Genomic DNA, 26,927 nt, shown 5'->3' with positions numbered 1-26,927 from the left:
CTTTCCTTCCATTCCACTCCTAAGCCAGCAGGAAGTCTGGCACAATGTTAGAACCCCAGAATTCAGCAGCAGCAGCTTTTGGGGAGGAAGGCTCAGAGGCAAAAATAAAACACTGGACAAAATAGTTGACACTGAAGCAGAAATGGACAAGTGTCGGGCCAGTTAAAAAATGCTCCTGGGAAGTCACTCTGAGATGTCCATATGAGGCTCAAGGCTCAGATTGGGCCTAGGGGTTTGAAGAGCCCATGAGCTGGTGGGTCAACTCCAGAGGAATTTTATGTGCTTAGCAAGGAGGTCAGGGGGCTAGGAATTAATTGAGGCAGGATTTCCCATATGATAGACATAACCGGTGGAAGGAAAAGGAGCCCTGACCTCAACCTGCAGGCTTGCTACAGAGGAGCATCAATTCTAAATCCTGGGAAGCAGTGAGGAAAGGGAGACTTGGAGGCTGCTAGGTTTCCTCTGGCCTAGATGTGTATCTAAAGGAATGGTGGAGTCCCCCAAGCTGTGGGTTGAGTGAGCCCTGGAGGAGGTCAGGAATACCAGGTGGGTTTGAACCAGGCCAAGAGTTCCCAAGGCACCTGGCTATAGCGCACCTGAGAAAAATGCAAGCGGACATCACTACCCATTTTGACTTCTCAGTGCAGCTGAGGGAAGATGGAAAGGCAGGTCTGAGAAGCTGAGAAACAGAGGGGGAAAATGAGACTAAAACAGAGGGAGTACAAATAGAGTGAAGGAGAAAAAGAGCTCAGGTTCACGGCACACTTTTAATAGGTTTCAGCCTTGTAGGTTTTACCCCAATTTATGAGATTCCTCAGGACTGAAGATGCTGGAAGAGATGTTTCCTGAAAGCTTTCATTGGAAGGCATTTTCAACTCAGATTTTTGATCCCAGGCAAGAAGCAATGAGATGTTCTGTGCCCTAGCGGTTTCTGAAAAAAATATGAAAAACATGAATTAAAAACATTTTTTGCCTTCTTTCACTCCAGCTTCAACCTACCCCTTCTCAACGCTAAAGGACATGACTAAGGCCCTGCTCATTCATTCTGCTCATTCGCTCAGTATCTATATACCCATCAAACTGAAGCTCTCAAACCACCACATTGCATTTTTTTCCCTCCAGATTGGGCTTCATCTTCGAGAGGATCATTAAACTAACTTTCTAGGCTGAGAAAATGCATCCAGCCTCTGACCCAAGGAAAAGCCGATCTGGTAGGCACGTTTGCTTACTGGAAAACAAACAAACAAACAAAAAAATTGGTGTGCTTCTTTTGGAAATACTGTTGACTGTAAAGGCCCGTCTCTAAAAATGACGTGCTGTGAATACATTCTTTTAACAGCTTTCTTTCCACATCAATTTTTCATAAGTAGGGTCCAGAGTATTAAAACTGAAAACAGAAACCCCACTAAAAATGACTGCATTGAGATTCTCTTGGAGGCTGCCTTCCTGTAAAATAAGACATTGATATTCAAAGTATCCTTTATTCATTTGACTAATGAGCCTTTTGTTAGTTTCATGTGCTAAAGACAGTGGCTCTTCAACTGCTTATTAAAAAAGCTCTGCCCGATAGACCGACTTACACATTAAAGATAGCAAAAGATAAGAAATTAAGCACCAGATCCTTTTAATTGTGTTAAAAAACCTTCTGGAAAATATACTATGTGTCTGCAGAGTGGAAATGGCTGCAGATCTTGGGGAGGTAGCCCTCAGAGATGGGTGAGATTGTTTCCTTTTGAACAAACCCAGTGTTTCCTCAGGATTCTTCAATGGCCCCAGAACAGGGTAAGCTCAGGAATGTATCCTAAATTTTAGGTGGGCAATGCAATTTATCTCTTTAAAAGACAGAGAAGAACGCACTGAGAAGAATCGTAGAGATAATGCTAATTTGAGAAAAATGTTTCCTTTTTAGTCCCATTCAACCACATTCAGAAGGAATATGTTCTTTCCCCCTTTTTTCTTGTGGTATTTGTTAAGTACTTATTATGTCCTGTGCACTGTTCATAGAGGTGGGGTAGACACAAGTTAATAAGTTTGGATATGGTCCATGTCTCACATGGGGCTCACAGTCTTAATTCCTATTTTACAGATGAGCTAACTGAGGCACAGAGAAGTTAAGCAACTTGCCTCAAGGTCACACAGCAGACAAGTGGCAGACTTGGGATCAGACCTCAGGACCTCTGACTCCCAGCCTGTGCTCTATCCACCAGACCATGTTGCTTCCCAAAGGCTACTGAGATTCTGAATTTTTTTATGTGATTTCAATTGGAACTGTTTCACGGACAGTGAACATCACGTTTACATAAATGGGGAAAAAATGTTGCATCACAAAACTACCTGGTGTCAAAGGTAGTGGACAGCAATGTTTCTAAATCCACTCTGTTTTCCCCAAGATTAAACGTTTCAAGAATACAGTTCATTAATACTGGTGTATTCTGCTGAACGACTGAAGGAATGATTTCTTCCCAAATACGTCTTTCCTTTTAAATAGGTAAATTCTCCAGGGCCAAATCATCTGGAAAAAGGAGGCCAACATATTGGCCAAGACTGCATATGTCTGAAAGGAACTCTAGGATTGAGAATTTTTTTTTTGACCAGAATATGCACTGAGGAAACTCTAGCTTGTACTGAGTCTGCCTGGGACACAACGAGCATGGTTTGAAAATAACGGGAGCTCCACATTTGAGAGAACGTTAGTGCCTCTAATTAAGCAGCCTAGTTTCACTGACTGAATGGGGGTTGCATTTTTTTTTTTTGTTCGAAGTTGGCAAGGAATAGCCAAAATCTGCTGCGATGAAGTGTTGTGCAGAGGTTTGTTTCTGGGAAACTGCATCCCAATTCAGTGACTGTAGGTCCTGTTGGAACTGGTTGGTTAGTTAACGGATGAACTCCCCTTTCTCCTCCAAACTCTGAACATTCACCCTCCGAGGACATAATCACGCTGAGATAATTGCCACTAAACTTTTGAGAGTGTGTTTGCTAGACTTTCAAGTTTCATTGAAGTTACAGGAGGCAACGAATGGCCTGGAATGAGTAAGACCTGTGACCACAGAGAAGAGAGGAAACTGTGGGCAAGAAATATGTCTACCAATTCTCTGGTATTGTTTTCTCCCAAGCGCTTAATACAGTGTTCTGAACAGAGTAAGCATTCAATAAATACTATTGCTTGATTGATTGACTGGTTTTGGGAAAGAGCTATTCTTTTTTCAGTCTTTGTGGAAGAAAGTGTCCTCCCCCGCCCCCCCCACCCCGATTCTTTTCTCCCATTCCTTCAAACCGCAAAGCCGAGTTCTGGTTTACACAACTTTTTAAAAAGTTTGAACCCTTCAAACTGTCATTTTGAAAACTCTGAGCACAACCTATCAGAGGAACACTGAAACTGAGCTCCTTGCCTCTGTGCATATGTGGTGGCGTTCTGATCGGGGTGGGGAAGAAGATGGGGTAATTGTGTGTGGAAGTCAGTGTCTGGGAGAAACACAGGAGAAAGGGAAGCTTCAGAGAACGTTTTTTTCAAGTGTCGTTTGGTCTTTGGGCATCGGGGAAGCTTTAATTAAGCTGGAGCTAAGCTTGCTCGATGTTGGGAGAGCTTCCGCACCGGGTGGGGGAAGAGGGGGTGTTCCCCAGGCTTTCACAGCTCATTTTAATGATTTGGCTTCCCGATAGACTCCTGAGGGGAGGCATTGGAAATTAACATATTGCATTATCGTGTCAAAATGCAAGGTTGTAAATTGTGGCTTATAGAGAGATATCTATAAATAAATACCCCCATACCCACTAAGTACCATTTTTGAATAATGAATCCAACTTGAGAAAATGGATGCTGGAAATGGAAATATCTTTTTCAGGGGAGAAAATGACTCCGAATTAGCCACCTTCATTGAAATTGGATGATGCAGAACAAAGCGTACAGTAGCCGAAAAGACAAATACTTTCAATATGTATTTTACTAGTAAAAAGCACATATAATTGTTTTAATTAGGTTCTTACCAAGCCATTTGCCTTGATACATTCTAAGAAGAGATGAGATGATTTAGATCAAAATACTCTGGACACTTTGAAGAAGCCATCTGACTTGTGCAATTATATTTAAATCAGGTTCTTTGAAATGACACTTACACATATAAGTAAAAAGATAGGTTTATCTGTTTTAATAAACCCCTGTTAAGGTTTCTTGAAATGCTGGATTAGGGTGTCAATGATTTTCTTACATGGATATTGTTACTGTTTTCTTCTTAACACAATTATATTAAATTTTAATGACATGGATTGTAATATCTAACTGGTATCTCGAAGCTTGTGGAGAGCCCAAAGGTTTTATACAAATTTATATGTATAAAGCTCTCACTGATATATTTTGCCAGTAGATATTTTACCTTGAGTAGTCAGCTCTGCAAATCCCTTCTCACAAAAGATTAAAAACATCCTCCTATTACATCTAGAGATTTCTTTTTGTTATTCAAAGCCATGAATAAATTTAGAAAAATGTATATGGTTTTTAATGCCTTAAACCAGAAAGCTACCTTGATTCCTATTAAAAAATGGAATATTTAATGTTTTGCTTCTTCTATGGCACTTTTTTTTTTTTTTGATATCGGAGCGAAGAACAAAAAAGATTTCTGGGAACATATAAAACAAAAAAACTCTGTTTGAAGTATTGTAATAAAACAACCTTCTTTTAATGCTAAGTCCCTTTTTAATGAAGTTCCTCTGGCAGCTCTTGAATGTATAACTAGTTTATATCATGGGATGAAGCTGTCTGTTCTGATGATTGACATGAGCCCACATTACAATGTGATTCTGGAAATTAGTCCATAGAGGTCCTTTTCAGGTACTTCTCAGACTGAGAGCTGCCCTCCAACTACAGTAGAGCCTTTTTAACCCCACTCATTGGTATTCTAATCTGGAAGTGCTGTCCTGCTTTTTAAATAACTCAGGCATTGAGGCTAGTACCCCCCTTGACACATTACTTAGCCAAAGGATTCAAATGAGATTCAAGAAACATGCAGGACAGCACAAAGGGATCGGAATATGCACAATTAATAATCGCACAGTTAATTCATTTTTAATGCAAGGAGGTTTTCTGAAATTTCCCATTCAAATAGGTAACCCGAAGTATTTGCTGTCTGTCTCTATTTCACTCCCCAAATACCCAAATAGGAGACGTTTCCCGGGCATTGTTCTCATTAAACATTTTCTCTCTGAACCACATATTTAAATAACCGTAAGGTGCTGACACAAATGGATATAATTTGAAGGTAAGGTGGTTTTGAGTCGATCCATTGTGCCAAAGATAAAAAGGACACAACTGGAATTGTGTAGGGAGACAGTGATTTGGAGGGACTGGCTGGAGTCGTGGTAAGGCAGGATCAAACCCATTATGCTCTTGGACCTACAGTTTAATTGTTTCGATCTCTGATCATTTTCCCTGGAAGATAATGCCAACCCTGTCAGTTCATTAGTCCAGCATTATGGAATGGCTTTCGGTAGGTGAAAAATAGGTCCGAAAATGCATCCGTAAGATTGGCTAAGTGATGGTGATCGTATGAGCCGTTCAAGCTTTTGAATCTTGCAGTCAAGCCCGCAGTTGTCAATAGGAAATAAACCAAAAGAAAGATGTAATTATCATTACAAAACAAGAAGTGGAAACGTCTGTTTGTGTTGATCCCTACCTAGTCACCCCAATCTACAAATGGCCAAGCCCATTCATACCGTGGTGGTTACAGCTGATCTGGTCTTCAAAATATTCACAACTTTGCTCTGCCCTGCCATGCCTTGTGTTCCCACACCCACGAGGCTGGGTTTAGAATGGGCTGGATCTTAGATTGGGTCCCAGTTTCATAAATCAAACAGTACAGTGCTCTGCACACAGCAAGTGCTCAATAAATACGACTGAATGAAGAAATCCAGTCGCATCTTACCACACTATAGAAATATGGGTCTTGGGTCCTATTTTCCCTTTACAGTACTTTACAGATATGTCCTTTCCATGCCATTCAAACAGCCACTAGGCTCTCGTTACCAGGTTTCAATAAATACCATTGATTCATTGATTATTCATGCAATCAATCATATTTATTGAGCACTTACTGTATGCAGAGCACTGTACCAAGCGTTTGGAAAAGTACAACACAACAATAAACAGCGACATTCCCTGCCCGCAACGAGCTTACAGTCAAGAGGAAGTTTCACCTCTCACTGTCTTTTGACTACACTACTCATAACAGCCCCATTCACTGATTTATTGAACACTCCAATCAATCATACCGATCTTTCCTATATTCTGGCTATTCTCAATCAATCTATTGAGTGCTTACTATGCGCAGAGTGCTGTTTCAAGTGCTCGGAAGAGTATAAACAATAGAGTTAGAAGGCATGTTCCCTACCCTTAACAGTCGAGAGAGGGAGACAGATATTAATACAAATTAATAAGCAATTTAAAATACCTAACTTAGATAAGTAACAAGTGTTGTGGGGTTGAGGATGGGGCGAATATCAAATGCCCAAAGGTCACAGATCCAAGTGCACAGATGACAGAAAGGACAGTGAACCAGAGAAAGGAAGGCATAGGCGGGAAAGACTTCTTGGAGAAAATGGGACCTTAATAATGCTTTGAAGGTGGGGAGAGTGGTAGTTCATTATATGTGGAGGAAAAGGGAGTTCCAAGCTAGCGGGAGGATTGGGAAAGGGGTTGATGGCAAGGTAGGTGAGAGTTAGTAAGGTGCCGCTTAAAGGAGCGGAGTGAGCGGGTTGGGCTGTAATAGGAGATCAGTGAGGGGAGGTAGGTTGGGGTGAGCTGATTGAGTGCTCCAAAGCTGATGGTAGAGTTTCTCTTCTATGCAGAGGTGGATGGGCAACCACTGGAGGCTCTTGAGGAGGGGGAAGATTACAAATGGTATCTCTGTTTCTTCCACCTGCTCCCATTATTTAAAAAAATGAATAAATCGAGTCCACTTGCCCCCTTCATTCAATTCTAAGCTCCTTGAGAGCCAGGTCCAGTGCTTTTTCTCCTATAATACTCTTATAAGGGCTTAGTGTAGCATTCTGCACAGTATGCACTCACCACATACTATTAATGATGATAAATTAGCTGATGACAGCATTAGAGTACCCCTTCTAAGGAGCCTCAGTAAATTCCTATTATTTTAGTCAATTAGACAGTGTGATGATTCTCTTACTCTGAGATCGGATGCTCGGTTTTTGCTATCAAGATATTGTACCCCAGGCTATCTACAGCTAGATTAGGCACTCTTCGGAGGCTCTTCATTAATGACTTCCCCAGACTGCCCCAGTAATTTGATGTCACCATCACACTATAATGCTTAGATTTGGGGCATTCCCCTCAGCACCCAAAAAAAGGCATAACATGGATGGAGGTTCCATTGCTGTACCCCAAAGGAGGAGGGTCAAATACCCCACTCCTCGATGTTCAGGCAAGTCTCCCCAGATGCGTAGATTTCACACAAAGATCGTTCGGGCATGCCCTTTATATACTATATACATTGCCAAAGGTTTCGAGAACATCAGTAGTTGTACGGCAGAACTTTTTCTCTGCTCTAGAAACTTCTGGGTCTCCATTCCTAGCTTTGATGGGAGTTGAGATAGCCTACTGGAATCACAAGGGGGAGTAGTTGCCAGCGACAGGGGATTTCACTTACTATCCTAGAGCTCCCGTTAAGAGGGATTAGGTGGCTAAAACTGTCTCTGAAAAAGGGCAGGCTAGCCCAAGCTCTACTCCATGCTGCAAAGACTATAGTTTATCTTGATTTATTATTTCCATCTGTGTCCTTAAGATTCGTTTGAACATTGCACCTTGATGTGTGCGAGTGCCCGATTCAAAAACGCTAAATTGCTCTGAGATTTTTGTAAATAAATCAGTGGTATTTATTGAGAGCTTACTGTGGGCAAAGCATCGTACTAAGTCCTTGGGAGAATATTCTACAATAGAGTTGGAAACGTTCCCTACCCACACAGGAGCTCAAAGGCTGAGTTTGATTAATGATTTACTTGACAATATTTCACTTTGTTTCTCCTGTCAGAGGGGGAGATTCACCTGTCACATGCTTAGAGTGACACCTCCAAGTATATGAAGAGGAGAGAAATGCATGTACCACTGTGACCAGTACAAAGGATGCCAGGCACATCGTTGCCCTGGGCAGGCCGTTATCTACAATGCTGTTGGTTTGGGGGGCGTGCTGAGGGTGATCGATCGGTGGTGTTTATTAAGCGTTATACTGTGTGCCGAACACTGTCCTAAGCACTTGGAAGAGTACAATACGAGAGAATTAGCGGGCAAGTTCCCTGCCCGTAATGACCTTCCGTATGCACTGGAGTTAACTGTGATGTCAAACAGGGCAGCCACGGCTCCATTCTCCTCTACCTCCTTTAACGACACGGTAAGATTGTTGTATTGTCAGGGAGCTGAGATGGTCACAGAACTGCCTCTCATATCAGCCATTCATTTACTGATGATGTAGAACTATTCCTGACTCAAATCCGTGGCTAAGAAAAGGGTAGAGGGAGGTAGCACATCCCTCCCTTAGCCCCACAGCACTTCTCTATCTGCAACTTATATAATGTCTGCCTCTCCTTCTATACTGAAAGCTCACTGGGGGCAGGGAATGTCTCTGTTCTATTATTGTGCTCTCCCAAGCTTTTAGTACAGTGCTCTGCCCACAGTAAGTGTTGAATAGATATGATTATGTTTTTCATCATCCCCCCAGCACAGTCCCTCACCAGACTTTGTGGGTGTGTGAGTTGTATGGGAGCGTTGATTGACAAGTGTCTGCTTCTCATGATTGTGCCATCAACCAGTCTGCCTCTGATATCAAGGGTGATCTGTCGTTTTAATTGGCCATTGGTTCTCCATGTGAATCATCAATCACTGGTGTCCATTGGATAGTCCACATTACATAGGTTGAGGAAATATACCCAGGTATACATGCTGAATCTCGGAAGCTAAACGTAAAAGGGTCTTTTTTTTTCCAGAAAGGAAGTGCAAAAATGATCCAAGTTGGATCATTTCAAGGAACTGGGAGAAGCAGATCTCTTATTCTCCCGGCGTGAAACAGAAATGAGTGGGAGGAAAATGTATTAAATTTGCCAAGGCTAATTACACCCTTCAAAACACCATTGCCCAAATCCCAGGAACGTGGGGCTCTGAGCAATTCACCTTACAAGGGACTATTGACCGGAGAAACAAGCCCCAGTTCTGTGAGCCGAGCCAGGTTGTTTGTTTATATTTAGGTCTGATAAGAATCTTTTATAAGCTGCAGCCTTCTTAATTACCACAAGCACATTTAATAATGTGAAACTGACAAAGGATACAGCCAAGAAATAGAGTTTGGACAGAACAAAGATGATAATTAAATCCATTCACAGATTTCTATCTGGACACTATCTGGGAAGAAAATTAGAGAATGCTGTCCTAAGGATCATTATTGCTGCCCATATTGAATTCTGGCATTGGATTCAGTGTTGTTCAGGGAATGGGAAGGTTTGATTGTCTACCTAGGCAAATTTTAATTTCTTAATTAGGAGGTACTATTTCCAATTCCCCTCTCCTGTCCCTCTTTGACATCCCCTCTACGTCTAGCCCCCGGGTCTGTCCACCTGTTAAACTGAAGTGGTCTTCAGGAGGTTGCATAGATGTTTATTTTTTATTCATATTTAGATTTCTCTAGTACCTCTCCTACAAAGAGCTCAAGGTGCTTTATGGAAACTTATGAAAAAATAATGAGCATTTCAAGCAGGGTTTGGTGGGAAAGAGAAAGAGGCTGGGGGACAGGAACAACAAACCAATTACTGTGTTGTCTGACTGAGAGAATGAACTTTTCTCTGGAATATCCCGATTAACTTGGTTCTATTCTCTGCCTTTTAAATATTAGACTTCAAAGCAATCATGAGTACTGAAATACTGAATATTGAAAAACACGTTCTGTATTCCATAAGCCAAGGAACTCAGACAATCTACTATGAAGCAAATTGAATTTCAAAGTTTTCAACAGAATTAACAAGTTTTTGAACGTGGCATCTTTATGAAGGGACACTGTGACCTTTCCCCTCTCACAGCCCAAATTTCCTGCACCCCCTATCAGCGGGCCTCCACCTGTCCCTAAACCGAAACTTGCACATCTTTATGAATCCAGGAATGGGAGGAGGCCAGAACGCTGAGTTCATAAAACCCAGAGTTTGCCGCTGTCATCACTGAGATACTGTTCGAAACTCTGCAGCTCTCATTTCTGTATCTTTGAAAAATCCCTCCCTCCCTGGGGGAGTCCAACCCATAGTTTGAGAGGACTGCCCAGAGGCGGGAGAGGCTGTGATCTCCTGGACCTACCGCAATCAGTGTTCCAAACCCACTGCCTGCACTTGAGATTGCATCAGACACCCTTCAGCCTACCCAAACAATCCCAGGCCATTTGAATCTTTATCATTAATATGTCAGTAGAGGAAAAGATGCAAAACTCATCAGGCATTAGTTCTAAGCCTTTTATGACTTAATTTTGCCACAGCTGTTGAACTACACATCAGCAGAAATGTATATGAAATGACCAAAAATAACATATTTGGGCAAAATACTAATAATATTTTTCCTAGCAAGTACTGTAGTTTGTGTGGTGCTGAATACATTAAGTGCCATCTAGATTTTGTTGCCTAAATGATGTCTGTCGCTTTGTATTATTTCATCATCTCTTAGAGCAAAAGGGATTCACACTACAGCAGAGAGCCTTTGTTAGGTCTATATTTTGCTAGATCGATGGAGGAAGTAAGTTTTATCTAGGGCTTGTCAGAACTTTTTCTCCCTTCAGAAATCAGATGCATTGCTTGTTACATTAAAGATCCACCTTGATTTGATAGGACACAAGGGTGCAATTTTCTCTTCCCCATTTTGGAGAGCATTTCGCCATAAATACACTTTAACACAAAATGGGATGATTTGGCCCATTTTGCCATGTATATAATTTAACCTTCAAAGTAATATGGTCTATGGAGCCAACAGGTTAATAGCAAGGTTTCAAAAAGACATTTTTTCATCTGATGGGACATAATTGTTCCTAAGGAATTGTTATGGTCTCTTGTATAAATCCTTCAAATTCATGGGCTATTGGACCAACCCGCTGTAATGGATCCTGTTGAGCATTGAAAATCTATCATGCTCATATGGCTGCTGGCTTATGCAGAGTGTGACGTTTATTCTCTTACCCATGCCTGGGATGGCTTATGTCTAACCCTCGAGCGAAGGGCCATAACTTCCCTTCCTCCATCAAACATGGATTCTAATCCCTTTTCTTCCTCCCCCAATTTGCTCAGGAATAAAAAAGGTAGCGCAAGTCATCCATGCACTACAAACTGCTGAAACTCAACTATTTGCTCACTCGGAATTCCCAGAGGGAGCCACATGGTTTCACTTTTAAAAAGCAACAAAAGGAAATCTTTTTTGCGATATTAACATACAATGCATAACGTGAAACAGCACCCAGATAAATGCTAAGCTCTAAACCTCTGAAAGTTGTTGTATTTGTTGTTGGAAGGAAATCTCTAAGCATCTCATGCATAAAATTTTACTTTGGAAACCTAAGGAGCAACTGAGGTCAAAGGCTTCTTTTTTTTTCCCCAGTGGTTTTTAGATGAGACTGTTGTTTTAAAACTGCCAAGGAGCAGACATTTGGGAGATTTCTAAATCTAATCATTTGCAGTGCACGTTTGCTGTAGGCAGGGAATGCGTATGCAAACTCTGTTGTGATGTTAATTGTACTCTCTCAAGCAATTAGTACAGTGCTTGGCCCACAAGAGCTCAGTAAATACAACTGATTGATTGCCTTAGTACCTACTCACTTGTGTTTTGGTCTTGTCTGTTCGGTCTCTGTCTTCTTGCTCACACCCTCCCTTCCACTTCACATCTGGAAGACCACTGCTCTTCCCAGCTTCAAAGCCCTTCTGAAATCACATCTTCTCCAGGAGGCCTTCCCTGATTAATCTCTCATCTCCCCAGTCCGCATCCTCCCCAGTTCCCACATTAACACTTCTGAGCCGCATAAGCACTTGGATATCACACCCTCCATAGTGTTTATTTTCAAAACTTTATCTTCAATTTCTCCTTCCTTTCCGTAGTTAATTTTAGTGCCTCCCCTACTTGAGTGTAAAAACTCCTGGAGGGCAGGGATCATATCTAATAGTTCTATTGCAATTTCCTAAATGCTTAGTATATTGCCATTTTAAAAGTAAGCACTCAGTAAATTCTATGCTTTGGGGATCCCCTTGCTTAGAATGGTGCTTGACTGACGCATATACCACAGTTATCATTATTACTAAACTACTGGTTATGTCCTAGATATTACCCAGGTTTGGATAATAGTGCAAAGAGAGTGCAAAACTAGTGCAAACACTAAGAGAGTGCAAAATTGATTCTCAGTTGGCATCTGCTTTCCAGGAGATTGGGGAAGAAATGTAGATCAGTAGTGGAGGACATTAAAGGCTGGAGCTTTTCAGGACAAAAACACATTTTCTGCTAATTACCAGAATCTACTTTGTGCAAATCTAAATCCTGGCCACAACCAAAGATTCGATATTTGAATGCCTCATTAGTTATGCCTGGTAGCTGACATCACCATGTCTGCCTGATTGACGGATAGTATTTCAAGCTTTTCCAATCCCAGACTTTATCCCCGGCAGTGCAGACACCCGGGGAAGTTCCTGACAGGTAGTCACGAAGCTCATGACTGTGTCAGAGAGCAAGGAGTCAGACAGTGACTTCAGTTTCCTCGGCAGAAGTGGTTAGTTGGGTCAGATCCTAGACCAATCTGTAGTTTTACACAGACTCTTAATCTCATGGTCGGAAATCCAAACTTGCTCAGACCCAGAGAAGTGGTTTAAAACTGCTGCTGAAATTCAGTATTATAACCAAATACTGTTTCCCCATTCCCTGTTGTTTCGAATGACCTGGAAAATCTTGTGCTAAAGAGGTTCAAGGGATTAGGGGGGAAATGAGTGGAGATTTTGCCCCAAACAGATTTGGTTAGGGAGCCAGTGGATTAGGCCAGTGTGATAGGTTCTCTGCTTATACTCTAATGAAGAACATCAAGCCAGAGAAAATCTCTCTGGAACCAGGACTTTGAACTTCAAAAAACTTTATCTGCATTAACTCGTTTCTATCTGCATTAACTCTAACTGATTTGAGGCCTTATTTTTCTTTTATAAACTGTGGCTGAAGACTACCTCACATTTTTCTTAGAAACAAGTCAATTTTATAGAGTACTTAGTCCTTGGTGAATGTTTTAGCTCTTGATATTATTCCCCCAAACCCAGACTAGTGATGGCAAAATTTCGTTTATCTACAACACATGCAACAATCATATTTAGAATGTGAATTATTCTCTGAATTGTTGAAAAAGAGGGCAAAAACTGTCTCTTTAGGTAAAAGGAAGACACCAAATATCATTATGCCAGTAAACACACCTTGTGCTGTTATTTAAAGGTTGAAATGCATAATGAGAGCAATTTGCAGAAAAGTATCAATAGTGTTTCCAATTGCCAGATGTATCTTAGTGGGTGGTGATAACCCAGCTTCTTTCTAATTAAGCTGCTGCTCTACATGAAGTTGGCATAAATATTTTTACACAGAGTATTGTTTAGTTCACTTGTTCCATTGTTGAAGTTAATAGTAGGCCTTATGACTAAATCAGAGTACAACCTACTGAATGATGTGGTGGTTGTAAAGTTGCGTGAAGCTTGAAGGTGGAAGCAGCCTGGCACAGTGGATAGAGCCCAGGTGGGAGACTCAGAAAGTCATGGGTTCTAATACTGGCTCTGCCGCTTGTCTGCTGTGTGACCTTAGGCTAGTCACTTCACTTCTCTGGGCTTCAGTGATCTCATCTGTAAAATGGGATTGAGACTATGAACCCTAGGTGGGATAGGGACAGTCCCTGTCAACCCCATTTACCCCACTGCTTAGTACAGTGCCTGACACACAGTAAACACTTAAATACCACAAGTATTAGTATTATCATCATTATTAGTATTATTATCGACACCTACTGTGTTAGGGAATCGAGATCCCAAATCAATAGATCAGTGGTATTTATTAAACACCTAGGTTGGACAGAGCACTGTACTAAGATCTGTATTGAAAGGAAGGGGTTGAATTCTTTGAATTATCCGGATTATCTTTCTTCATTGATATAACTATCTGGATTATTTTTCAACTCTCCACTTCATTTTGTTTGTGAAAACTCCGGTTGATAACACATTTTCCTAAATACTATGCCTTAAAGAGGGGAGTTTCACACAGTTTGAAAAAGTTTTTACTTTTTAGAGTGTGAATGAATCTCTTTTCAGAATTGGAACAGACCAAACGTGATAAAAATGGAACCGCTTCCTGAAAAATTTAGTTGGGAACATACCCTCAAGTGGCATTTGTTATAAGTTCTTACTATGGGCCAAGCACTGTATTGGGACCTGTGGTAGATCTAAGATAGGTTGGACACAGTCCATGTCCCACATGGGGCTCACAGTCTGAGTAGGAGGGAGAAGAGGTATCGAGTCTCCATTTTACAGATGAGAAAAGTAAGGCACAGAGAAGGCACGGTCATACAGCAGGAAAGTGGCAGAGCCAGAATTTTAACCTAGGTCTCCTGACTCCCTGGCTTGTACAGAGAAGCAGCGTGGCTCAGTGGAAAGAGCCTGGGCTTGGGAGTCAGAGGTCATGGGTTCGAATTCTGGCTCTGCCACTTGTCAGCTGTGTGACTGTGGGCAAGTCACTTAACTTCTCTGTGCCTCAGTTACCTCATCTGTAAAATGGGGATTAAGACTGTGAGCCTCATGTAGGACAACCTGTATCCACCCCAGCGCTTAGAACAGTGCTCTGCACATAGTAAGCGCTTAACAAATACCAACATTATTATTATTACTTCCTCCACTAAGCCTCACTGATTAAAGACCAGTAAAGAGGGATCACTTCTAAATGTTACCATTTACAAATGCACTAGGGATAGATGACTGGATGAAGTGCCAGTCACCAAACTGCTCATTCTGGTAGCTTTTCCAATGTGGGATCTGAGCCCTTCATGCAGTTCTTAAATTGGGGCCTTTGGCAAATCATTTAGTTCATGGTGTCTTCGTCTTGCCTGCACTACAGGAAAAATAGTAACCGTAGAATCTAGTGCCCTCCAACCAAGTGGATTGGCGATTGGGGTTTTGGCTACAGGGTCTTGTCTTTTTGAGGGCTTGGCTGTAAAGGAAAGAGCTCTTTGAAGCAGCTGGAAGGGTGTGGTCACATAATGTCAATTTCAATTCCATTTAATGATATCGATCAGGATTACCCAGATGCCAGGCTCTGCCACTTGTCAGCTTTGTGACCGTGGGCAAGTCACTTAACTTCTCTGTGCCTCAGTTACCTCATCTGTAAAATGGGGATTAAGACTGTGAGCCCCACGTGGGACATCCTGATTCCCGTGTCTACCCCAGCGCTTAGAACAGTGCTCGGCACATAGTAAGCGCTTAACAAATACCAACATCATTATTATTATTATCCCTTGCCCCTCCTTTTCTGGAAGATGGGTTGCTGCTTGTTCTTAGTCCTCCTCCCTGACACCTGATCTGTTCCGGTTCCTACCCACTTGCCCTGCCAGACTCCTGGTCAAGCTATAACTTCATTTCCCAGTAATTCACTCACAGTAGGGGTCAAGTGGTATTCAGGGACAAGTATACCCTTTCTGGCTAATGGCAACTCCACCCGACTGCAATATCTTCCAAAAAATTGAAAACCCTTTCTCCCTCTTTACGTTTACTTGAAGAGGCTTATTACATTCTTTGCAAGGCTTACAGGCATTAATCCAAAAATGTTAACTGGACATCTGTTATAAATAAAAGCATTTTACATCAGCTTAATTAATGTACCATATTAACACAGCAAGGATGTTGATTGGCAATCAGAGGCTCCATTCATGAATCTGGAGATTCTGACCAGTCAAATTCTGCCCTTCTTCTCCCAAACTGTTTTGATATCATAAGCGAGAACTTTGCTCTCTCCCTTCTAAATTTATTTCCTTACTTGGGTTTAATCTTGGACTTCCTCAGTAGTGCTAATATGATTCTTTGGTTTGTGAGCAAGAATGTTGTTTTTGCCATTGTATGGGATCAATCTAAGAATTTGCAATTTACCATATCATTCTAAGCTTAGTTTTGCACACCACATCACTATAAATTAGAAAAGATGACACTTCACTACCGTAAGGTAAATATGAAGTGGTCACTTCATGAACACACTCTTTTAAAATTCTCCCTATACAAGAGAGAAGAGGGCTGGACAGAGGAAAGGCCATGACAGCGGATACCTCTTCTGTCTTCCTTTCCTCCCTAGGCAAAGAGACATTTTCAGCCTTCTGTTCAGCCTTTCTATCTGTGGAGCATTCTCTTGTTTCATAAGTGTTGCGCTGTATGACAGTGACCCACAGCAGAGTTATTTCTTCCCTACTCAGAGGCAGAAGCAGGCAAGGTATTTTATAGCTGGGCATAATGCCAGTTCCTCTTTCTCTTTTAAATTGCCTTGGAATAAGCTAGCTATTTCTAAAACATTGCCCCTCTGCAGGACCCTAGCAGCTTAGCCTCTTGGAGATTCTGTCCTGCAGTGTCTTCTGTGCCGCAGCTCTTCCTTTTCGGCCCTTCTCTGGCTCGGCCGTCTATCTCGTCGGCCTAATGCTTCGATTCGGAACTGTCTCGTGGATGTCGTTTTCCCCTGACCGTGAGAAACGTACTGGCTGTTACTTATTTGGCAATAAGGTCTTAAGCACATTTTGCCTGACAAGCGTATGTATGATCAAAAAGGTGTCTCTCTCCCCCGCCCTGCCTGCCCCACAGCTCATTTATGTTCAGGCTATAAATCTGCTTTCTGGCCTTAGAGCTGATCTCATCAGGAGTAAATCCAGAGGAGCACTTTCAGACAGTTATATTGAGAGTATAACCCTGTGAGGTGCATTGGCCTTTTCTTTGGGAGAATCAAGGCATAAGCTCTGCATCAGCAGATTTAAATAGACAGTTATTGAGATCAACAAGATCTTCTTTTGCAAGGTATCCAAAAACTGCCCAGTTGAAATACTTCAGATGGAAGATTTCCTTTTGACTGGCACGTAGCACTCTTGTTATTCCTTCTCCTCAGGGTCTTAGAGTAGGCTGGGCTTGACACTGACCTGAGGAACTGTCCTGGGACTTCAACCAGGTACGAGAGGGTGGGCCAGCTACTTCGGAAGATGAGTCCAAGCTGCAGCTGTTCTTCGGCTGCACCTCGGTACCATAACAACTTGGTGTCTGTTTAGTGCTCACTGCGCCCCGATTAGACTGTAAGCCCGTCAAAGGGCAGGGACTGTCTCTGTTACCCATTTGTACATTTCAAGCGCTTAGTACAGTGCTCTGCACATAGTAAGTGGTTAATAAATACTATTGAATGGATGGATGGATGGATGGATGGATGGATGGATGGATGGATGGATGGATGAATGAATAAGCACTAGGGTAGATAGAATACAATCAGATCAGACACAGTCCTGCTTCACATGAGACTCAAAGTCCAAAGAAAAAGGAGGATGGTCATTTCAACCCCATTTTACAGAAGACAAAACTGACACCTAGAGAAGTTAAGTGATTTGCCCATGGACATATGGCAGGACCCTGGATTAGCAGCGTGGCTTAGTGGAAAGAGCCCGGGTTTGGGAGTTAGAGGTCATGGGTTCTAATCCTGTCTCTGCCTCTTATCTGCTATGTGACCTTGGGCAAGTCACTTAACTTCTCTGTGCCTCAGTTCCCTCATCTGTAAAATGGGGATTAAGACTGGGAGCCCCATGTGGGACAACCTGATTACCTTGTATCTACCCTGGCGCTTAGAACAGTGCAAGCGCTTAACAAATATCATTACTATTATTATCATTATTAGTAATAATAATAATAATGTTGGTATTTGTTAAGCGCTTACTATGTGCCGAGCACTGTTCTAAGCGCTGGGGTAGACATAGGGGAATCAGGTTGTCCCACGTGGGGCTCACAGTCTTAATCCCCATTTTACAGATGAGGGAACTGAGGCACGGAGAAGTTAAGTGACTTGCCCACAGTCACACAGCCGACAAGTGGCAGAGCTGGGATTCGAACTCATGAGCCCTGACTCCAAAGCCCGTGCTCTTTCCACTGAGCCACGCTGCTTCTCCATTAGATCTATTAGTATGTAGATCTAGGTCTGTTCTGACAACATTGTATTTGTTCTACCACTTAGCCTGGCACGTAGTAAACATTTAATATCAGTAGTAAGTATTATTAAGTCTCCTGACTCCCATTCTTGTGCCCCTGCCATTTGGCCACACTGCTTCCCAGTATTATTCCTCCCTATTAAACTGTTATGTGCACTGTTTGGCTGTGATGTGTGGAATCTTATTGCTAGAGCTGCATAAAACACCCTGATAAAAGAGGATTGTTTTTTGTTTTGTTTTGTTGTCTTCGTTGTGTGTGTTAGTGGGTGAAAATGTGGTATATCATTTTTTCCTCCTGATTTTGAAGTCGTTAAGGTTGGAATCCCTCCGGGTGTACATCCCTATCGCACTCTTTGGGCTTTCGGTTAAATAGAGACAGTAACTATCAGTCCCTTAGTGACTAAAATGCCAAACCACATACGACACCCTCTGTGTATACTCCCTATTAAAATTTTACAGGTCAAAAATCCAAAACCCACTTAATAAAAATTGTTCTTCATTGTAAGTGACAAGAGAGAACAGGTCAATCTATGGAATAATGGCACAGTAATTAGAAACTTTGTAGTTGATAAAGTGTGACTGTTAATCAATGTTTGGCTAATTAATCAATATTTTAATCATTAGACCTTTTAAATTTGTTTTAATGAGCATTTCCTCTAATTCCCCTGATCCTGTTGCTTCCAAAGCTTCTATGATCACAATTAATGAACAAAGCAAGTGTTCATACATTTGGAATACTCAGTAGCTCTAAAGACTTTATTACATAGTTTATCTAAAATGGTTAAGAATGTCTGAGATTCAATTCACTGATGCAGAAAGGCATAAATCTACCAAATAGCATTTCAACATTTACCTAACTTCACGACGGGGATGATTTGAAAGCCGTGTTTCTCAAAGTTGAAGTTCCAGGGTTGTCATGGAGACCACTGCAGTAAGAGCTCTTCCACCTGTTTGGTGTTGCGGTGATTGAGGGCGGAGTCAATTGAACAGGTGTTCTAGCTTTCTTCTACTCCTGGACTCTCTCATTTCACCTCCTCTCTCTCATCTTGTCTGATCTGTAGTGGTGAGAAGAAGATGAGGGGTAATAGAAGTCCAAATACCTATCTGAATGGCAGAGGTGAGTACTGTACTTTTAAAAGTTTGAGGCGGAGCGTGCATGATATAGCCAAGGAACTCAGCAGAGAGATTTAAAAGTTAGAGAATTTCTCCCAGGACTTCTGTAGTACATGCTTTCAATATACATTTTCAGGAGAATGCTGATGGAAAATGTTCTCCCACCAATGTGGTGCATCTGGTTGGCGCAGTGGAAAGAGCACGGGCTTTGGAGTCAGGGCTCATGAGTTCGAATCCCAGCTCTGCCACTTGTCAGCTGTATGACTGTGGGCAAGTCACTTAACTTCTCTGTGCCTCAGTTCCCTCATCTGTAAAATGGGGATTAAGACTGTGAGCCCTACGTGGGACAACCTGATTCCCCTGTGTCTACCCCAGCGCTTAGAACAGTGCTCTGCACATAGTAAGCGCTTAACAAATACCAACATTATTATTATTATCTGGTTAGAACACAGAGAAATATTCAAAGAAACTTTTGTGTCTGGCATTGGTCACAACAGGTGGGCTGTAATGGAGTCTTTTCTCAGGGAGGGGTTTGTTAGGAACATTGTCTCCATGTTAGAGAGGGGATGAATATTCTGATTTTCTAAGCCAGGCCTAGGTCTCTACCTTCGGCTACAAAACAAGAATCGAGCTACTCTCCCACAGAGAAACAGTGTGGCTCAGTGGAAAGACCATGCGCTTGGGAGTCAGAGGTCATGGGTTCTAATCCTGGCCCTGCCACTTGTCAGCTATGTGATTTTGGGCAAGTCACGTCATGTGGGACAACCTGATTACCTTGCATCCCCCCAGTGCTTAGAAGAGTGCTTGGCACATAGTAAGCGCTTCACAAATACCATCATTATTATTTGCCAGGGTCTCTGTATTAGAACCTTTCAAAATCATTACTAATGTAACTGATTGCATTGAAATTGCCTCTTTTTCCTGGTAACCTCTGATAGGAGGGAAACATTTAAAGAACTACAGGAACTAGTGTAGCAGGATTTCAGTTTCTACTTAGTTGAGTGAGTGGAGTGTATTTGACTTTGCTTAATAAAGTGGGGCTTTTTTCGTACCTCAGAAACAATTAATAGTTGAACACAGAGCAGAAGAAATCCATGAAGCATTTTGCATGACCATTTACTGCCTTTTGACTGGATGACTGACGAGATTAAAATGAGACTGTACTGGTGATTTAAGTTCAGGCTTAAATGTTGACATATTTTCTGGGCTTCCTCATTAGACCTGAAAATTCACCCTTTAGTGTGTTTTATTATCCTACATAAGTATTTCTTTTTACAGACAAGAAATAGCCATTTTTTTAGCAGAACCTAGACAGTGTTTAGTACTTAATATCAGGCACAGATGTGTGGCTTAGTGGATAGAGCATGGGCCTGGGAGTCAGGGGGATCTGGGTTCTAATCCTGACTCTACCACTTCCCTGCTGTGTGACCTTGGGCAAAACTCTTAATTTATCTGTGCCTCAGTTACCTCATCTGTAAAATGGGGATTAAGAGTGTGAGCCCCATGTGGGACAGGACCTGTGTCCAAAATGATAAACTGCTACCTGTCCCAGTGCTTAGAACAGTGGTTGGCACATAGCATTTAACAAGTATCATAACTATTAGTAGGTGTTTCATGTCAAAGTGCTCAATAGAGACTGTTGGTGAGTTTATAAAAGGTAATGTGAATAAGAGGGGGATTGACTAGGTAATTCAGAAATGGTGCAAAATGGCCTATGCCTGAAGTCCTTTCTAGAGAAGAAAGTTGGATCTCTTTGGAATTTTTTTTCTTTTCCAGGTGTATGGCTGTTTAACTTTTAATGAATGCTAGAATGTAAGCAGGACAAAAAGCCTAGCTCATGTAGACCCAGAGTTTGAGTAATTTTGCCCTAATTTAGTGGTTCCTAAATAAAAACAAAGTTGAAGGGAGTAAAAGCACTAAAGATCAGTAAGTCGAAACAGTGACAGGGTCTATTTTCTCACTCTGTTTCCCACGTTTCCATTGAGAAATGGTTCATATTCTAATTGTTTTGTCTTTAAAACTTTTTGCCATATTTTTCATTTCATTTTGATTTTGTTGTCCCTGAAAATTGTCTAACAAGTGGTTTGCCCTTATTCTTCTTGTTTTTTGTTCAAATATTTGAAGAGTGGTGCAAAATGGGTGCGCGCACACACACATACACACGAGCACACACATGCTGCTTAAACAATTCTTCCCAGCTTTCCTCATAAGTCTCTATCCCATACTTCTTGTTGCTTTTCTCTTCAATTTGTCTCTTTCCCATACTCAAGTTCTGTAAATTGAATACTGTTCTAGTCTGATCACTACAGAACCTTTCAGATAGAGGCTTACTTCTCTATTCTGTGACATCATGCTTTTTATGTTCGGTCCTGAAACAGAATTGGCCTTTTGCCGCCTCATGTAAAATGTGTTCATTTGAAGCACTCTTTCAATTAAAGTCTCTTTCAATTAAAACATATTCGAGATTGCTTCCTCCCACTGAATGTCAGCCTATTTCTCCCTCAAATATAGTAATTAGAACTCTTCCAATTTGAATCATTTCTTTACTTTTCTACTCTTTTTTTCTCATGAGAAGTTTGGCCCAGTAACTAGAGTACTAAAATGGGGTTGAAAAAACCCAAATTCTTCTTTCTGTTTGCCCCAACCTGTTACGTTGATCTTGGATTTAACCTTTCTGCCCTGCTGTTTGACTTCAAGGTGTTTTCAGCAACTCAACTAACAGACACACACTTTACTCGAATCCTCAAATGAAACTGCTGCTCCCTGGGATTAAGGTGGTTAGAAGCCGTGGAGTTAGCTAGGGTGGCCTTTTAATGTGCTGGTAGAGTAACTTAAAATGGCTTCCTGAAAGAGTCTATGGTTCCCCAAATGGCTGAATTGAAACTGCAAGAGATGCTGGCAGTTGTAATTAGTGTAAAACAAGGTGCAGATGTGGAGAAATCCCAATGATTTAAAAAAATGACTGGTACGAAAATGAAGCAACCTCTACTGAACAGGCTAACCCAAAGCAGTGAGCAGTGACGATCAATAAGGGAGAATTGTTTTCCTCATTGATCTTGGTTGCTCAATGTCTCCATTAGAGTGGGATTGTTTTCTTTAATGTTCCTTAGCTCAGCAGTAGGGCAGCGTTGAAAGAACCGTGGGCTTGTGAGTCACCGAGTGGCCCCATAGGGTCCTCTAAAGGGGAATCTTAGAGGTATGGAGGTTGTCAACCAGTGTAGACTAAATCATTTTCCCTCAAATATAGTAAATAGGACTTTTCCAATTTGAATATTTTGTTTTCTTGTCTCCTCCTTTCTACTCCATATGCCAAGCACTGTACTAAGTGCTGGGGTAGATATAAGATGGTCAAGTTCCACATGGAGCTCCCAATCTAAGTAGGAAGGAGAAAAGGTATTCCCATTTTGCAGATGAGAGAATTGAGGCCCGGCTAAGTGACTTGCCCAAAGTCACACGGCAGATAAGTGGTAGAGCCAGGATTAGAACCTAGGCCCATGCTCCTTCCACTAGGCCTATGGTCTTTCCTCTAGGCCCTGCTACTTCACTGGCCTGAGTTGAAAGGGAGGGGCATGTTGAATGGCATATAAATGTCAACTCTACACCCCCCCTGCATTAGTGGTACTTGGCCAAACATGGAAGCTGTGGTCTGTAATGACTGAATGCAAGCGTTGGAAGTTCACTGTTCTTAGCCCTGGGGTCTGCCAGTTTTGGTTTAGGAGATCCTTTTTCAACTAGTGGCAGGCGTCACACCATAATAGAAGGCTGTTTACGGCAACTTCTGTGGACAAGAGTTTCTATTTTGTATACTGATAATGAAGGAAGAACCTGGTCTAGGAAAGCTGATGTACCTTTCCACCCAACCATATATTAAGCTCTGTTGTGAAAATATGAATCAATCAGTGATGTGTATAAATGTGTGCTCTTTATTTTTGTGCTCCATAAATTGTGTAGATCGGAAATTCAATTAAGCATAATATGTAGACATGAGGATATGATAGTCTTGTAAACTAGAGTCTTTTCTCCAGGCACCCAGATGTTCATAGTCAAACACCCTAAAATGCTTCTGACTACTTGGTTTCCATTAGCCCATTTCCAGCCATCTCATGGAGTCCAGACACAAGTGGAAAAATGATTTCACCCTTTGTCTTGGTGCTCCAAGTGAATTTGGAGTTATGAATTAAAATCAGAGGTTCCACTCCCTTCCCAAGATGGGCAGCCAACTTTCAAATTAGAACAAAATGCTTATTTCTATAATTATTAAAATGGTTATTTTCTTCTCTTCTTTCACATTCAGTATTAAGATTCCATTAGTGAATTGTTATTTTTTATGAGACTGTTTCACTCAGGAAATTTCTTAATTCATTACATTTTATTAGATCAGCAGTAATGAACCAAAAACAATATCATTTATTTTTATTACTACTGTAGGTTAAATCACAATGATTTATACTGCCAGATTGAAGCAATGACTGTGTAATTACTCTGTTATTGTCAACGATATATTTTTCTCAAATAAGACATTTTAACCACATGTAAAGTCCATAAATATAGAAACTTGTAAGTGAAAATAGTAAAAGAGCTGCTTAACAGATTTCATTCTGAAGGGGTCATTCAGATACATTATGAATTTTGGATCAGGACAGATATAGTTCATCACATCTACTACGAGATCTAGAGAAGTGCAATTCTGGTGAATTCAATGGATCGCAGTTAGGAGGCAGAGATTTGTACTGCTGGATTTTAGTGTTAATCAATTAATGTTATTTATTGAGTGCTTCCTAAGCATTTGGGAGAGTACAATACAAAAGAATTAGCAGATATGATCCCTGCCCATAATGAGCTTACTGTCTAGAGGAGTATCTGTGGTTTGTGGATGTTAGCTTTGGAACTAAAATAGTAATTTCTTCACTGGCCAGGCTTTCAAGTGTGAAGACGCTGGAGGACACTATCAGTACCTTGGAAGGCTTACTAAGACTATTTAGAAAGCTTGAAAACTCTGGGGTGAAAATGAATAAAGGGGTAAAAGTCAAGCAAATTTCCCTGCAAAGCTTTGTTTTCTAATGGAGCTTGATTATCTATGCCTGATTCACCTTTGATGTGTCCCCCCCCCCCCAAATCAATTCATTCAATAGTATTGAGTGCTTACTATGTGCTGAGCACTGTACTAAGCGCTTGGAATGTACAAATCTGTAACAGAATACAGTCCCTGCCCTTTGACGGGCTTACAGTCTAATCAATCATATTTGCTTTCTATGTGCAGAGCAATGTACTAGGCGCTTGGGAGAGTACGATATAAAAGCGTTGGTAGACATGTTCCCTGCCCACAATGAGCTTAAGGCCTAGAGAGGGGGACAGATATTAACCTAAATTAAGGATACACTTATAAGTGCTGTGGAGCTGAGGAAGTGGTGAATCAGGGCGACACAGAAAGGAGTGGGAGAAGAGTAAATGAGAGCTTTAGGGAAGGCCTCTTGAAAACAATGTGCCTTCATTGAACCTTGAAGGTTGTGAGAGTAATTGTCTGTCAGTTATGAAGAGGGAGGGCATCCCAGGCCAGAGGCGGAACATGGGCGAGAGAGCAGCAAGATGGTTGAGCTCAAGGTACAGTAAGTAGGTTGGTAACCAAAGTGTACGGGCTGGGTTGTAGTAGGAGAGCAGCTAGGGGAGGCCCGTAGAGAGTAGACTGTAATACAGTTATTTACAGTGAGACTTCTGTAATTTATCAATCAATGGTATGTGTGCAGAGCACACTAAGTGCTTGGAAAGTAAAATTCAGCAATAGAGACAATCCCTGCCCACAGTGGGCTTACATTCAAGAAGGACTGTGCTAAGTGCTTGGGAGCACACAATACCACAGAATTAGCGGGTCTGTTTCCTGTCCATAACATACTTAGTCTAGAGGGAGACAGTATAATGTCTATATAATGTACAGTTCAAAGATAGATACGTAAGGGCTGTGTGGTTTAGAGTGGGGTGAATATGAAATATTCAAAGGTCACAGATTCAAGTTCATAGAAGATGAAGAAAGGAAGAGCGTGCTGGATAAAGCGGGCTTAATCAGGGAAGGCCTCCTGGAGGAGATGTGACCTTGAATAATACTTTGAAGGCGGGGAGAGTGATCTGGTCTGTATGGAGGGTAAAGGAGCAGGAGAAGACAAAGTGAGGGCTTAGTTGAGGAAGCCCTCTTGGAGGTGAAATGCCTTCAGTAAGGCTTTGAAAGTGGATAGAATAGTTGTCATATGTGGAGAGGGAGAAGTTCCAAGCCAGAGGTTGAATAACTCAGTAACTTAGCAAGGGGAAAACCTGTGTATATAGTAAAATCCACATCTGGTCTGCAAACCAGAAGCAGCATAGACTAGTGGATAGAGCATGGGCCAGGGAGTCAGAAGGACCTGGGTTCCACCATTGGCCTGCTCTGTGATCTTGGGTAAGTCACTTCACTGTGCCTCAGTTGTCTCACTTGTCAAATGGGACTTAAGGCTGTGAGCCCCATTTGGGACACAGACTGTGTCCGATTTTATTGGTACTTACCCCAGCACTTAATAAAGTGCCTGGCACGTAGTAACAAATTCCATTAAAAAAAACAAAACAAAGGTAAGAAGTGTAAGTGCGCTCTGACCAAACTCAACACCTCTGATGCTTCCTTCAACTGGAGATTTTTAGAAGGGACCGAAGTCAGGAAATTCCAATTCTTGTTCCAAATTTTCCATCTAATAGAGTTACTGTGTGTCTGTCTCTAGTATCCTCCTCTGTTCAATCTGTAGCTGTGAAGACTTAAAGGTGTTGATTAATGTAATCAAATTACTCAGTTTGAGTGCTCCATTTTGATCGCACTGGCTAATAAAGTTACGGTTAACATTAATCAAAAATCAAAATATTTTGGTCAAACTATCAGCACTATGTTTGAGGTGTTTTAAAATGAAGATCTGTAGCGTTTGGTTATTTTTCTGTATTTTTTTTTCCTCTAGCCAACAGTGTTCTCTTTATTCTGAGTTTAAAATGAACTAACAGACAGGACCTCCCATTTTCTTCAATTCCTTGCCAGGAGAATTTGCCACGGGATTGCTTTTGCACTCTGAAATCCATCATGGGTTACTGAAGGAAATAAAAATATTGGCCTGCCGGCTATCGAGACAGGAAAGCAGCCTTTTAAAACCAAGGCAGAGGTCAGTGTTCGTTTGTGCTGGTGTTTGATGTCATCATTAAGAGTGGCTTCCAATTGAACAGTGCTGTGGCTATTCAGACATGGGGCCCGGCACACAAAAGAAAGTCCCGCTGTCCTGGAGTGGACCAGCTAAGCGAAGAGAGAGGGTACTATTAACCCATTAGGAAAAAAAAAGTGATGGGCACATCCCTCTGAGAGAGAGCAAAAATTCCAGGAAAATACTGTTAGTTTGTATTGTGCTCAGCTAAAAGGCTGAAGGTATAAAGTACTGGTTACATTCATGCTATTTTAACTGCTCTTTCACATCAAAGCAAATAGCTTTTTTTTTTTTTGGAATAAAAAGGGGCCCTGTAAATTCCTTTTCACCTAAAATGAGGCAGACAGTGGTGAAAATGAGACCTATTTTAGTGGCCCACATCTGT

General features: G+C 41.5%; 2 long non-coding RNA genes across 3 annotated transcripts in view; one reads left to right on the top strand and one right to left on the bottom strand.

The window, feature by feature from the left end:
* Window positions 1–748: 748 nt before the first annotated feature.
* Window positions 749–19,194, bottom strand: LOC103171018. The gene is made up of 2 exons (XR_486543.3): window positions 19,081–19,194; window positions 749–931 (listed from the first exon to the last, which is right to left on the bottom strand). It is a non-coding gene; the product is annotated as an uncharacterized LOC103171018 (long non-coding RNA).
* Window positions 19,195–19,201: 7 nt separating this feature from the next.
* Window positions 19,202–26,927, top strand: part of LOC120638615 — a 75,841-nt gene continuing 68,115 nt past the window's right edge. The window contains exon 1 of one of the 2 annotated variants that reach the window (XR_005660365.1): window positions 19,202–19,344. This is a non-coding gene — a long non-coding RNA (uncharacterized LOC120638615). The remainder of the gene's footprint in view (window positions 19,345–26,927) is intronic. The other variant, XR_005660366.1, reaches the window with a different exon arrangement.

The sequence above is a fragment of the Ornithorhynchus anatinus genome, chromosome 9 (genome assembly GCF_004115215.2).
Source record: "Ornithorhynchus anatinus isolate Pmale09 chromosome 9, mOrnAna1.pri.v4, whole genome shotgun sequence".
NCBI lineage: Eukaryota > Metazoa > Chordata > Mammalia > Monotremata > Ornithorhynchidae > Ornithorhynchus > Ornithorhynchus anatinus.
This window is presented reverse-complemented; position numbering and strand designations above follow the sequence as displayed.